The 13029-nt window shown below is 32.7% G+C and overlaps 1 long non-coding RNA gene across 1 annotated transcript; it reads right to left on the bottom strand.

Moving 5' to 3' along the window:
* LOC109347184 lies at positions 1-1928 on the bottom strand. Its single transcript, XR_002107575.1, has 3 exons — positions 1743-1928; positions 1300-1491; positions 1-355 (listed from the first exon to the last, which is right to left on the bottom strand). It is a non-coding gene; the product is annotated as an uncharacterized LOC109347184 (long non-coding RNA).

Genomic DNA, 13029 nt, shown 5'->3' with positions numbered 1-13029 from the left:
AATACACCAAAGACAAAAAATCTTTAAATTTCAGAGATTTTATTCAGTAGCTCTCGGAGGGCGTTATGATAATAGATTCTGGAATTACAACAATCAACATACTGAAGGAATTGATAACAGTTATTATATTATTTTTTAACAAAGCCATGAAAGACACAACGTCTTGTCCTATATATCCTAAGCTACTCTCTGATCTCAACAAAAGGCTGCCTCCATTACCATCTGAAAAATAACCTTGTGGCAAAGATATTATTGTCATATAAAAGAATACTCTCAAATATCTTTCAGGATTGTCTTAAAGTAGCTGGTAAAAAGTTGATTCCCTTGGCCATAACCGTGGGAATGTTAGGGGTGCCTGCACAATTGAAACGATTTTTAGTGGCTTAAAGGCAATTAAGAAACAATGATTGATAAAATTTATGGAAATAATAGGCACCTCATAGGTTACGATTAGAGCATTCATAGGTTTAATTCAAAAAGATGAATCACTGGAAAGTTACAAAGAAGGGCATATTAGTGCAGTGACACCATATTTTTGTAATTAATATTTCCCTTTGAGCAGTTTCAGAAAAGCAAAGGTCATGATAAATTATGAATCACAATTGGCAGCTAATGGTCTATTTCCAAGCTGTATAAAAGGGGCAGTGCAACCAGGAATCAAGGAGATGACGACACACATACAAGAAGCAATGAGAGAGACGAAAATAATGAGTTGAATAGAGAGAAACCAAAAAGAGAGTTTCATAGCAAAAAAAGGATAAAAACAGGGGGCATTCCAGAGAAAAATATAGAAAACAAAGCAAGGAGAAGACAACATCATACCGTGCATGTAACAACACGACCATAAGAAATTCAGAGAAAAAAACAAAAAGAACAGACTATAACACACACACACACAGAGGGAGAGCATACTGATAGGGGACATACACATGCATATATCACACAACATACCTACACAACCGTAAGAAAAAATAAGTAGGTAGAGATAACATAGAACCAAGAATAGAGAATGTATACACATATTGAAGCCAAACAGTTCAGGCACTGATCCAGAGCCCATATACGCATATCACAAATCAGAGGATATCGTACAAATACAAAAAAAGCAATCAGGAACAAAAGGCCAACCCGCAAAGAGCAAAGACCAGAATCATATTCACAGGTAAGTTAATCATCACTTTGATTATGTAATTGCAAACTAAAACGTATTTGTTATCCAGCAGTATCACATACACAAAAAATAACACATCCAGTAAGCATGTTTATAAGCATTTTGTTAATTGATGAAGTAAATTTTACCTCATATGGACGTCATCTCCTGTGAAAACTTCCTACTCGGTTAGCCTTCACTGACCTTGCACTGGTCTGAAGGCGTAATTTGTGAGCCATTATCAATACCGACATCACTCTATTTTTGCACCCTTCAAGAGCTTGAACCCATTCAGTCCACCATAGAGGAGAGTACCAAAATCCTCCCTATCCATGTATCACCTATATGAAGGAACCCACTAGTTTCATCAAAACAGAACTCATTCACCGAAACCTCTTTAACAAAAAATCAAAACGTCAAATCACCATAGCCACCGGAGAGAAGGACCAAACTACTATAGTCATCGGAGAGAGGAACCGAACCACCCTATACACCGTCGACTCTGTCTCATCATCATTACTACCCGAGAAGGAAGAAGATGAAATAAATAAGGAAGAAGATTAATTAAAATAGGAATGAAGAAGATGGTTACCCCTTTTGTAGAACCACCACGATGATAGATGGGAACCACCATCGAGGACAGGAGCCACCGCAACTCGCCATAAACCGCCACCATCGCCGTCGAAGGAGTGAAGAAGAAGGGAGGCTAGGGATTGAAACCCCCTTTCAATTTGGGGTCAAGAAACCCGTATGGGGTTACTCCCCTCCCACTTCTTTATTCCACTTTATTCATTTTCATACACTTTTTTCCTTTTTTTAGTTAATTGCTTGTTAATGTATTTGTCTATTCATTTTTCACTTGAATCATTTTTAATGTTTAAGCAAAATAAGAGTCTCCTGACTTAGTCCTTTTTTACTAAGTTAACATTGAAGATTCATATAAAAGAATTATTAACTCCATATATATACAATTTCGCATAAAAGAATTATTAACTCCATATATATACAATTTTACATAAAAGAATAATCAATGTTATATTACTAAATAAGTTAAATATGAAATTTTTATAGTGAGGTTATGGTTCGAGTCGTCTCTAACTTCCATGAAAATGGGAAGAAGGTCTACGACCAACACAATTTCTAAACTATTAATTCCATTGGACTGAAACAATTATACACTTTAAACATTTTAAATCAATAACGACCAAATCAAACCAAACTAACCAACCAATTTTCAAAAAAGAACTACGTAAGTCTTGATTCCCTTAATAGGGATACGTAGGACTGAGGTCAATCTTGTCAGACTTAACTAAAAAAATAAATAACTAGTTTCGATCATTTAAATTAATTAATTAACCAAATAATTTAATAATAATAATAATAATAATAATATCATATATTTTAATGAGGGGTACCGCCTTAAGACGGGCGGGTAGGGTGCTAATACCTTCCATACCTCGTAATCAACTCCCGAACCTGGATATCAAAAATCCAAAAGCCCAAGGTAATTGGGCTTTAAATATTTTTCTACATTTTTAACTATAAAATGTAGTGGCGACTCTAAACAAAGTCGTGCAGCCGAAAATCGGGGCGCGACAACGATCTATATCATTTTGGGTCTTACATTTGCATCATCATCCATATTATTTTATTTGTTAAGTCAAATATATCATGCTAATGCATGAGCTAATTTATCTGGATTATTTTGTTATATTTTTCGGGAAAATATGATTGATAGAGTGAGGTGTAAGATGTAAATTTTCATGATAAACATATTAGTATATCTCATTAAAAAGATATGCATTTGAATATAAATATTTATTCATGAAAAAGGGAAATATGGGTGAGTGCATGAACGATTAGCGTTAACTAGAGTCCTCAAATGAGAATAAATTTTCAAATCGGTCGTCGATTAAGCTGGTGTAGGATAGGATTTCGCATCTTCTGCGGAAGATTTAATCCATGTGGTGTCAGAAGCAAATAAGAATGTCATATAATTGATATTCTTCTTATCTACTTAAAACCAACCCTCCAATAATGAGTGTCCTTAGCATTAGATTATAAAATGTATGTAGAACAAATATTTTTATTTAGGCATGAAGTGAACCACTTTTGTTTTTTGATCCATGTTGCATGGTCTAAAGTGCAACTTATTACTTAAAATGGTGCATGAAATGCTATCGTCGAGGATGTATTAATTTAGAACTACATGACATATATCTTAGAAAATATTAAATGAAAATGCAATTTTTGATAGATTTGATGTGTAGAAGTGCATGGTATGCATTTGACTTTTCTATATACTTTTTGAATGCATTAAACTATTTGAAAATGCGATCTTGGATGCACATGAATTAAATGCAAGAGTCTATCTATTATATGATATAATTGAAATGTTTGAAGATGTGTACAATGATTTTATTTTTGGTTTTTAATCGTAACTAATGTGGAGATTTGCGGTAATGAATGCAATAATATGGTGAGATATCATGATATGATCATCTATGAAATACAATGTTTAAATGACCTATATTTTTTATGAAGGCATGTATGAATGAATGAACAAGTGAATGAATTGTTTAATGATATGTTTTTTATTGAGTTAATGTATACATGGATGGAGTGTTTGATAATATTAAATGCATGCCCCTTAGGATAATGAACCATATCTTACGATGGTTTAGCCATCACATTTGGAGTGTCATGATGTGTTGACATATGTCATATTGTTTAGGATAACATGAGGTAAAGATGAGTTACCTAGGTTTGTTCTATGATAAAAATTACACTTAGGATTATGGGTCTTATCAAAGGATACTTATCATGCATATGAGATGCGCCTATAGTGTAGGGATATCAACGTGCAATAATATCATAAAATATTTGGGGTGAGGTGACAATTGACTCTCTTTATTTAAGGGACAAGAGTCGCAATTTATATTGAGAGAAGAGAAACATGTTGTGGGATACAAATGAAAGTATGCTTCTTATGTCCTAAATTGGATACACTTTCCAAATTTAACGGAACGTCTAAAGGACATCATGCTGGAACATAATATTGTGGTAGCTATAGTGTCCTCCTTATGAGATTCTAGACTTCCACAAGATTCCCATACTGTATCCAATCATAATGAAAGGAAATCCAAACATCATAGGCTAGAAATGATGGGTCATTACCCCCAAACGCCTAGCTCATAATACTTGGTGACAATCTGAGTGATCCAACGAGCTAATATAAGTGGTACCCAAATTCCACACCGGCAAAGTGAATGTCCCTCAAATCCTGAAATATATCTAATAGTCGAGTATAGGGCATGTGTATGTTTACAACACAAGTGTATGGTGTTGTATGTGTTGGAAATATAAACACTTTATTTTTCTCAATAAAATCACAAGTAAATATACACAAAGGAATAAATACAATTAAATTAAATAAAAATTCAAATGAGTTGAAATGGTATTATGGTCAATGCACTCACTAGTTTTAGGTTTGACTCTCTTAAAAATATCTCAAGTAAAGTTGTGACCCAATTTTCGGTTGAATAGTGGGTACCCGATGGGTTGGAGTCGCTGCTATATTTTTGCCGTCAAAATATAAAAACTCTCTTTGTGCCTAGTTTGGATTGCATTGGTCTTTAAATTCGAAATCAAGACTCGAGAGTTGGTTTTAGACTAGAAAGATATTAGCACCTCGTCTTCCTGTACTAGACAATATCATCACTAATTACATACACTAATTTTATAACCAAAGTAGTTTCATTATTTTACTTATATTATCTTGCTCAGTCGTATCTCCATGATAAGTAGGAAATTAAGACTATATAGTTCTTGATAGAAAAATATTTTCTGGTTGAATGATTTTTATTTTAGGATTTGAAGAGAAGAAATAATGTTTAATGATAGTTTGTCGTCCTCACTTTAAGAGAGTGGAGTACAAACCTTTAACTAATATCGTGTCTCAAATTAACAAGGGAGATAGCACAATAATGATTGCATATACTTTTCAATCCTTAAAGGTTTCTTATTATAAAGTTTAAATAGCTGGTTAACCTTTTCTCATTATTTGTTCAGCCATTTCAAGTGAGTAAGTATAGCCTTATGTTCGACACAACATATCATCTTAAAAGGGTAGCAAATATAATTTTAATTACTAATATATTATCAATATTTATTACATTTTGTTGTTGAGTTGATAAGAAGAATATTTGTTTAATTGTATGCTCAATATTTACTAAAAAATATGATTATTTATTTCTATTTATAAAAAATAAGTTTAGTAAATGAGACATTATTTATTTATATAAAAATAAAATAATTATTAACATTATTTCTTAAACATGAATATTAATAAATTAATAAATATTTAATTGTATAAAAATAAAAAGAAAATAATTATTATTAAAAATGAAATATTAATAAATAAGGAATATGAAAAGAAAGTGCATATGTGCATCTGACATTAGAAAGAATGAGATGAGCAATATGAATTTCTCTCTTGTGTTTTTGTATGTTTCAACTTAGGACACAAAAGGTCTATTTATAAGTGAACTTTGGAGCTTTAGTAATAAGGAATAAATTTTTATGATAAGTTTGTGTTCCAAAAACGATGCTAACACATTACCACATTTATCTCTTAAGATTTATCATTCGATTTTTATTCTTTTAAATAGATAAATATGTATAATCCTTCTATCCACCAACTTGATTATCTAGAATAACCTTATTTTATTATTAATTAACTTTCGTTTTCATTTATTTTTTAAATACTATAACAAATTGCTAACCTCCTTATCTCCTATTCAAATGAGATTATTTTTCAATTTTTATTATTTATTAAAGGGGTAAATACTAACAGATTCCCTTTATTTTGGATTTGAAAAGAATATGATAATAGAAAATATTCCGCACACTTTATTATTATTTTCGTATTTATTTAAAAAAATTGAAAGTTAGTTGTGGGCTTATTTGGATAAACAAAATTAGGTGTTCTCAATATGAAATATTGAGATTGATGTGAATATAATACCCACACTGACATGGATCCTTAAGAAAAAATTTCTTATGACACAGTTTTTTTTTTAATTCCTAAACACTAAAAATATATCCCTAGTCATATCATTTAAACTTAGACATTATGAAAGTAGATCATTTTTGAATCATCCATAAAATATCAATAGCACGAAGAGAATAATTTTCATTCATTTTTTTTGGAATTAAATTATTAACAAATGAATACATCATTTCCCATATATGATCCAAAGAATAAAGAATCTAAAGTAAATCAAATAAATATGTTACTCGGTCAAAGTGCAAAAGAAAAATATACAAAAAGTCTGCTCATAATCTTTAATAAAAATCTCAAGCAAGTTATGGCAAAAAACATGCACTATTAGAGACCTCTAAAGGGACTATTCATCTCCTATCGAGGAAGATTACCACCTTGATCTTAGACATTCACCCATTCCATAACAAAACCATGTCACACGACAATAAAATCCTCTCAACTTTTGAAAGTCATGTCAAAAAACTATTGAGAATAGGACATGAGGAGAAAGAAGAAATGATAAAATGGGAATCAGAAGTCTATATTTGAGTCTTATATCTTTTCATGAGAACCCTTAGCTAGACTATAATAAAAGTTTAAAAAAGGCATTGTTGAGGATTTTTTCCCCAAGATGCATACCATGATAGAGAGATACTAACTATACTTTTCTCATATAGGTGTTGATAAAAGATCTTATCTTTAACGCATAGGATTAAATCCAATTCTCATATCATTATCATCATCATCACATCAACACTTAGAGCCTAAACATTTTTCTAAAATTTCATGATCCTAGTTTTTAGTATTTATTTTTTTAAAGATTTGTGCATGGAGTAAAGAACATGTCAAAGAGAAATAGAAAATGACAATAGAACAGAGGAATAATGGAAGTCTCTCAAACTGAGGTGATTTTTGAGATAATTCTTATCCAAGACCCTCTATATTAAGCCTTTCATGATAATTTAAACAGAAGGATGACATGGAGTGTAACACACTAGCGTAATTTTTGGGTTGATCCCATTTTTCAAATTGAAAGTTCTAACATGCCAAAATCGGGGCCATGCTGAAATTTCTTATCAAGTCAAGTCAATCACAAGAATTCTTCATCAACCAAGCAGAGACATGATCTTGGATTGTCAACTTCGAGAAGGCTTTTTTGAAAAGAAAATTCAACAATGACCCATACAAGTGGTACAAGTCTCCTACTTCCTATCAAATTAAGTACACTTATGACAACACCTAATGGTATCCATAAACATAAAAGGAAGTCAAAATTAAAAAAAGTGAAAAAAAGAAAGAAAATAAAAAAGTCTTAGCTTAAAAACTCACATGGGTAACTTAAGAAAAGCAGAGCAGTCTTAAGTTGATAACCTGCAAATGCTACATAAGATCATAAAGGAAATAGAAAGTTCCTAACAGATACCTATATCATGTATTATGGGAAAAATAGAAAAAGTGAAACAAACACCGTCTAGGTGATGACTTACAACTATCCATCCTCAATTAAGAACACTGGGACATCATTTTGAATCTAAGTTATATATGAACAAAATTTGAAAGTTTAGAATAAGCACACTACAACAATTTTCTTGTTTAGAAACATCAAACTGATAACACTTTTATATCTTTTAAAATAATTTCCAAGCATACATAAACTGTGACAATATCTTTGGATTTAGTTATTCTCCTCACGATGACGTTGGGGCAAATTATATTGGTTACCTTAAATGAAAAGGCGTCTTTAAGAAAATGGAGGCAAATTTTGATCTCCTCCCTCTCAGAGTGTGAAAATGTAAGAAACGTTATCAATCGCACATACTACTTAATGGTGATAAATAAGAATCACATTTCAATTAAACCCCTGAAAATTGTAAAGAACGACTAAACTGACAGATTTGTTATCATCCCAAAAGATAAAAAAGAAAATCATGGGTGGTACACTAGTACATTTGTGCATGGATCTTACCCTTCATCTCATTGCATTCAAATAAACATGTATTAATCATCACATATATGACATCATACCATTACATTAGATATCTAAAAATATATTCTTTTTAGGCCCTTACTCCTGGAGGTTTTAAAAAAAATCAGTCTTTCCAGTCCTTCGCCTAATGTGTTCAAAAATTTAATCTTTCCAAGACTCATGCCTCATATTTTCTTTTTTCGGTCTAAGTGCCTCATTCATTTTTAAAATCAAGCTTTCTAAGTCATATATCCTTGACCTACATTTAAAATAATGATTGATAGGTCTTGTGCCCTTGAAGTACATTTAAAATAATGACTGATAGATCTTGTGCCCCTGAAGTACATTTAAAATCAAGTTTTATGGGTCTTCTATCCTCGATATGTATTTTAAATCATTTTTTTAGGCCATGTACCCTCGATGTGCATTTAAAACAAGTTTTTAGGGTCTTTTATCCTTAATATGCATTTACAATCAAGCTTCCAAGGTCTTGTATCCTCAATTTGTACTTAAAATCAAGCTTTCTAAATCTTCTATGCTCGATGTTTATTTAAATCAATCTTTATAGATCTTGTATGTTCGATGTTCATTTGAAATCAAGGTTTCTAGGTCATATATACTCGATGTGCATTTAAAATCAACGTTTTGGTTCAATTATCATCGATGTGCATTTGAAATAATGCTTTCCAGGTCATGTACCCTCAATGTGCATTCCAAATCAAGCTTTTAGGTCCTATATCCTCGAACTGTTTGTTAAAGTTGAAGGTATATGGTCCTGTACTCTCAATATGAATTTAGTTGAAGCTTTCAGATCCTATACCCCCAAGGTGTGTTTTAAAATTCAAGCTTTACGGGTCTTGTACTCTCGATGTATATTCCTAACTTCCAGATCCTATATTGTTGGAACTTGGTTTCTTGAAAGCCATTAGTGAGAACTTTTGGGTGTGAAATCTAAAAAACTCTTAATTCTCACATAGTAGAGTTTTGAAAAAACAACTCTCAAGTCCCACATTAGAGAGATGAGGCACTTGGAAAAAATCTCATGTTATAAATAGAGACATTTTCACCTCATTATAACTCACCCCAAGTTAAATGTGTTTTCATTCAACTTTTTCTTTCTCTCTCATATTTTTTGTCGATGTATTTCCGACAAACTCCCCCCCCCCCATTCTTTATGTGGTGTTGAGAATTGGCACTGTCAGCCAAATTTTGGGAATTTCGAGAACTGATACTAGTAGTTAGTATCGAGGAAAAAGAATTGGCATAGGTAGCCATATTGTAGGCATTTCGAGAACTGACACTGGTAGTTAGTATTCAGGGAAAAGAATTGCCACATGTAGCCAAATTGTGGGCATTTCGGAAACTGACACTAGTAGTCATTATGGAGGGAAAAGAATTGGCATAGGTAGCCATATTGTGGACATTTTGAGAACTGATAATGGTAGTCAGTACTGTGGGAAAAGAATTGGCACATGTAGTCATATTATGTGAATTTCGAGAATCGGGACTAGCAGCCATATAGTGGTGGGTTTATTCGAGATTAGTTCATATAGTGCAGTAAGAGTTCAATAACAAAGATTTGGGATGTTTTATCTTGGGGACGGCATGGTTAATAGTTTGTTTGCACATTTTGGGGTAAGAATTTCATTCTGAATGAGTTGTCTGATGATCTTTATTCTTACTATAGTCCATACAAGTTTGTCAAATTAATTTGATATGCACTTGAAAAGAAATATGGTACTAAGGAAGCTGAGACTAAAAAATATGTTGTTAGTTGTTACCTCAAGTATTATATGACTAATGATAAATCAGTAGAGTCTTAGTCCATTGAGATACATAGAATTGCTCGTGAAATCATTTATGATAGTATGCCCCTAAGAGTTAAACTCACAGAGCCTATGAATGTGTAATTGTTGAGTATGTTGTAAACTACATGGCGTACAGGTTTTATGACCTTAACGCAAAAATGATCATTGAGTCTAAATGATGTTGATTTTAATGAAAAATAAATTCCCTTTTAAATTGAGGAATAGTTAGGACACATCAACTAATCACATAGATGTGATTAGAGACAATGATAAAAAATGAAAGGTTTGAAATAGAACCTAGAAGAAGTAGAAGAGCAAAAACTGCTAGAGAGTATAGACCTGATTATATTGTATGTATATATTGGAGGGGAATCCGTCAACTTTCCAAGATGTTTTGACTTCTTTGGATGCTGATTTGTGGCAAGAAGCCATAACTGATAAGATGGACTATCTAGAGTCTAACAAGAAACAAACTATTTTAGCTCAATCCATTATGGAAGTTGAGATGATAACACTAGCAACAGCTAGTGAAGAAGCAAGTTGGCTGACAAGCTTGCTTGCAGAGATTTCCATATGGGAAAACTAATACCAGTTGTGTTGATCCATTATGATAGTACCGCGACTATTACAAAAATTGAGAGTCGCTTTTATAATGGTAAGAAACGACAAATATGTCGTAATCACAATACAATTAGAGAGTTACTATCTACAGGAACGATTAGAGTGAATCATGTACGCACTAAGAATAACATAGCAGATCCTTTGACGAAAGGACTAGCTACAGAGAAAGTCAATAACAATTTTAAGAGTATGAGACTATTGCCTTTAGAACGAGGATCACTCATGATGATGACCCGACCTAACTAACTAGAGATCCCAAGAAATTGGTTCAATGGGTAATGACAAGTTGTGAAGTGATATGAGAATGACCATGCTATAAAATAATGAGAAGCATGATTCCTACAACAAATGTAAGGATGCGTTAAACTCTTAATGAGATCTATACTCCAATTCGAGTGAAGTACCTAGGCTACAGGAGTACTCTTGATCGACTCACCTATATGAATGTGGAAGTGGGGGTCACTTCCTATGAAATTTTGGGGCATAAATTTCTAGAGCATTCACTGTACTGGAATAGACGTGCACGACCTTCAATGCACGTGCTTTACAGAATACACCTTTGAAAATATTGTGTGGGGTTTGATGTCGGAGATAGAGTTCAAGACTATGAGTCACTCTAGTAAAATATGGATCTTAAGTCGTATGACACCTTTGTCTATGCACAATCTTATAGAGACCACCAAAATTCTCGAAAATTGTTTTTTAATTTCAATTGGGGGATTGTTGGAACTTGGTTTGTTGAAAGCCATTAGTGAGAATATTTATTGTGAAATCTAAAAAATTCGCAAGTCCCACATAGAAGAGTTTTGAAAAATCAACTCTCAAGTCCCACATTGAAGAGATGAGGCACTTGGAAAAAATCTCATGTTATAAATAGAGACATTCTCCCCTCATTATAATTCGCCCCAAGTTGAATGTGTTTTCCTTCAACTTTTTCTTTCTCTCTCATATTTTTCGCCGATGCATTTCCGGCAAACTTCTCCCCCATTCTTTATATGGTACTGAGAATTGGCACTAGCAGCCAAATTGTGGGAATTTCGAGAACTGACACTGGTAGTCAGTATTAAGGAAAAAGAGTTGGCACATGTAGCCATATTGTGGGCATTTTGAGAACTAGCACTGGTAGTCAGTATTGAGGTAAAAAACTGCAACATGTAGTCATATTGTGAGAATTTCGAGAACTGACACTAGTAGTCAGTATGGACGGAAAAGAATTGGCATAGGTAGCCATATTGTAGACATTTCGAGAACTGACACTAGTAGTCAGTATTGTGGGAAAAGAATTGGCACGTGTAGTCATATTGTGGGAATTTCGAGAATTGGCACTGACAGCCATATAGTGGTGGGTTTATTCGAGATTAGTTCATATAGTACAATAAGAATTAAATAACAAAGATTTGGGCTGTTTTATCCTGGGGACGATGTGGTTGATAATCTACTTGCACATTTTGGGAAGTGTCACAAAACTTCTTAAAAAGAGTGACCTGATCGTGACTTAGGGAGTAAGTTTTATTCTATGCCATTTAGAATTGTTACAAGCTATGGTAACAACAATTTTAATATGTTTCTACTATAATGGCATTCGTAGATAATGTTACAGGACCGAACAACTTTGACATGAACAAACCATTTCGGATTGATGTGACAAATTTCAAATCGTGGCAACATAAGATGGAAATTTTCCTCATTATGAGAAACGTTAGTCACGTTTTGAAAATCGATATCCTAGTGTTACCGGAAAAAGCTAAAAAAGAGCAAAAGGATAAACTAACTATAGAAATAGCTATCTGGAATGAAAATAGTTACTTGGGTAAGAATTTTATTCTGAATGAGTCGTTCGATGATCTCTATTGTTACTATAGTCCATACAAGTCTGTAAAATCAATTTGATATGCATTTGAAAAGAAATATGGTACTAAGGAAGTTGAGACTAAAAAATATGTTGTTAGTCGTTACCTCAAGTATTATATGACTCGTGATAAATTAGTAGAGTCTTAGTCCATTGAGATACATAGAATTGCACGTGAAATCATTTCTGATGGTATGCCCTAAAGAGTTAAACTCACAGAGCCTATGAATGTGTATTCGTTGGGTATGTTGTAAACAACATGGCATACAGGTTTTATGACTTTAACGCAAAAGTAGTCATTGAGTCTAAACGATGTTGATTTCAATGAAAAATAAATCCCCTTTTAAATTGAGGAATAGTCAGGACACGTCAACTAATCACATAGATATGATTAGAGATAATGATAAAAAAATGAAAGGTGTGAAATAGAAACTAGAAGAACTAAAAGAACAAAAACTGGTAGACAGTATATACCTGATTATATTGTCTGTATATATTGGAGGGGAATCCATCAACTTTCCAAGAAGTTTTGATTTCTTTGGATGCTGATTTTTGGCAAGAAGCCATAATTGATGAGATGGGCTATCTAGA

This window comes from Lupinus angustifolius, chromosome LG05 (assembly GCF_001865875.1).
Source record: "Lupinus angustifolius cultivar Tanjil chromosome LG05, LupAngTanjil_v1.0, whole genome shotgun sequence".
NCBI lineage: Eukaryota > Viridiplantae > Streptophyta > Magnoliopsida > Fabales > Fabaceae > Lupinus > Lupinus angustifolius.
This window is presented reverse-complemented; position numbering and strand designations above follow the sequence as displayed.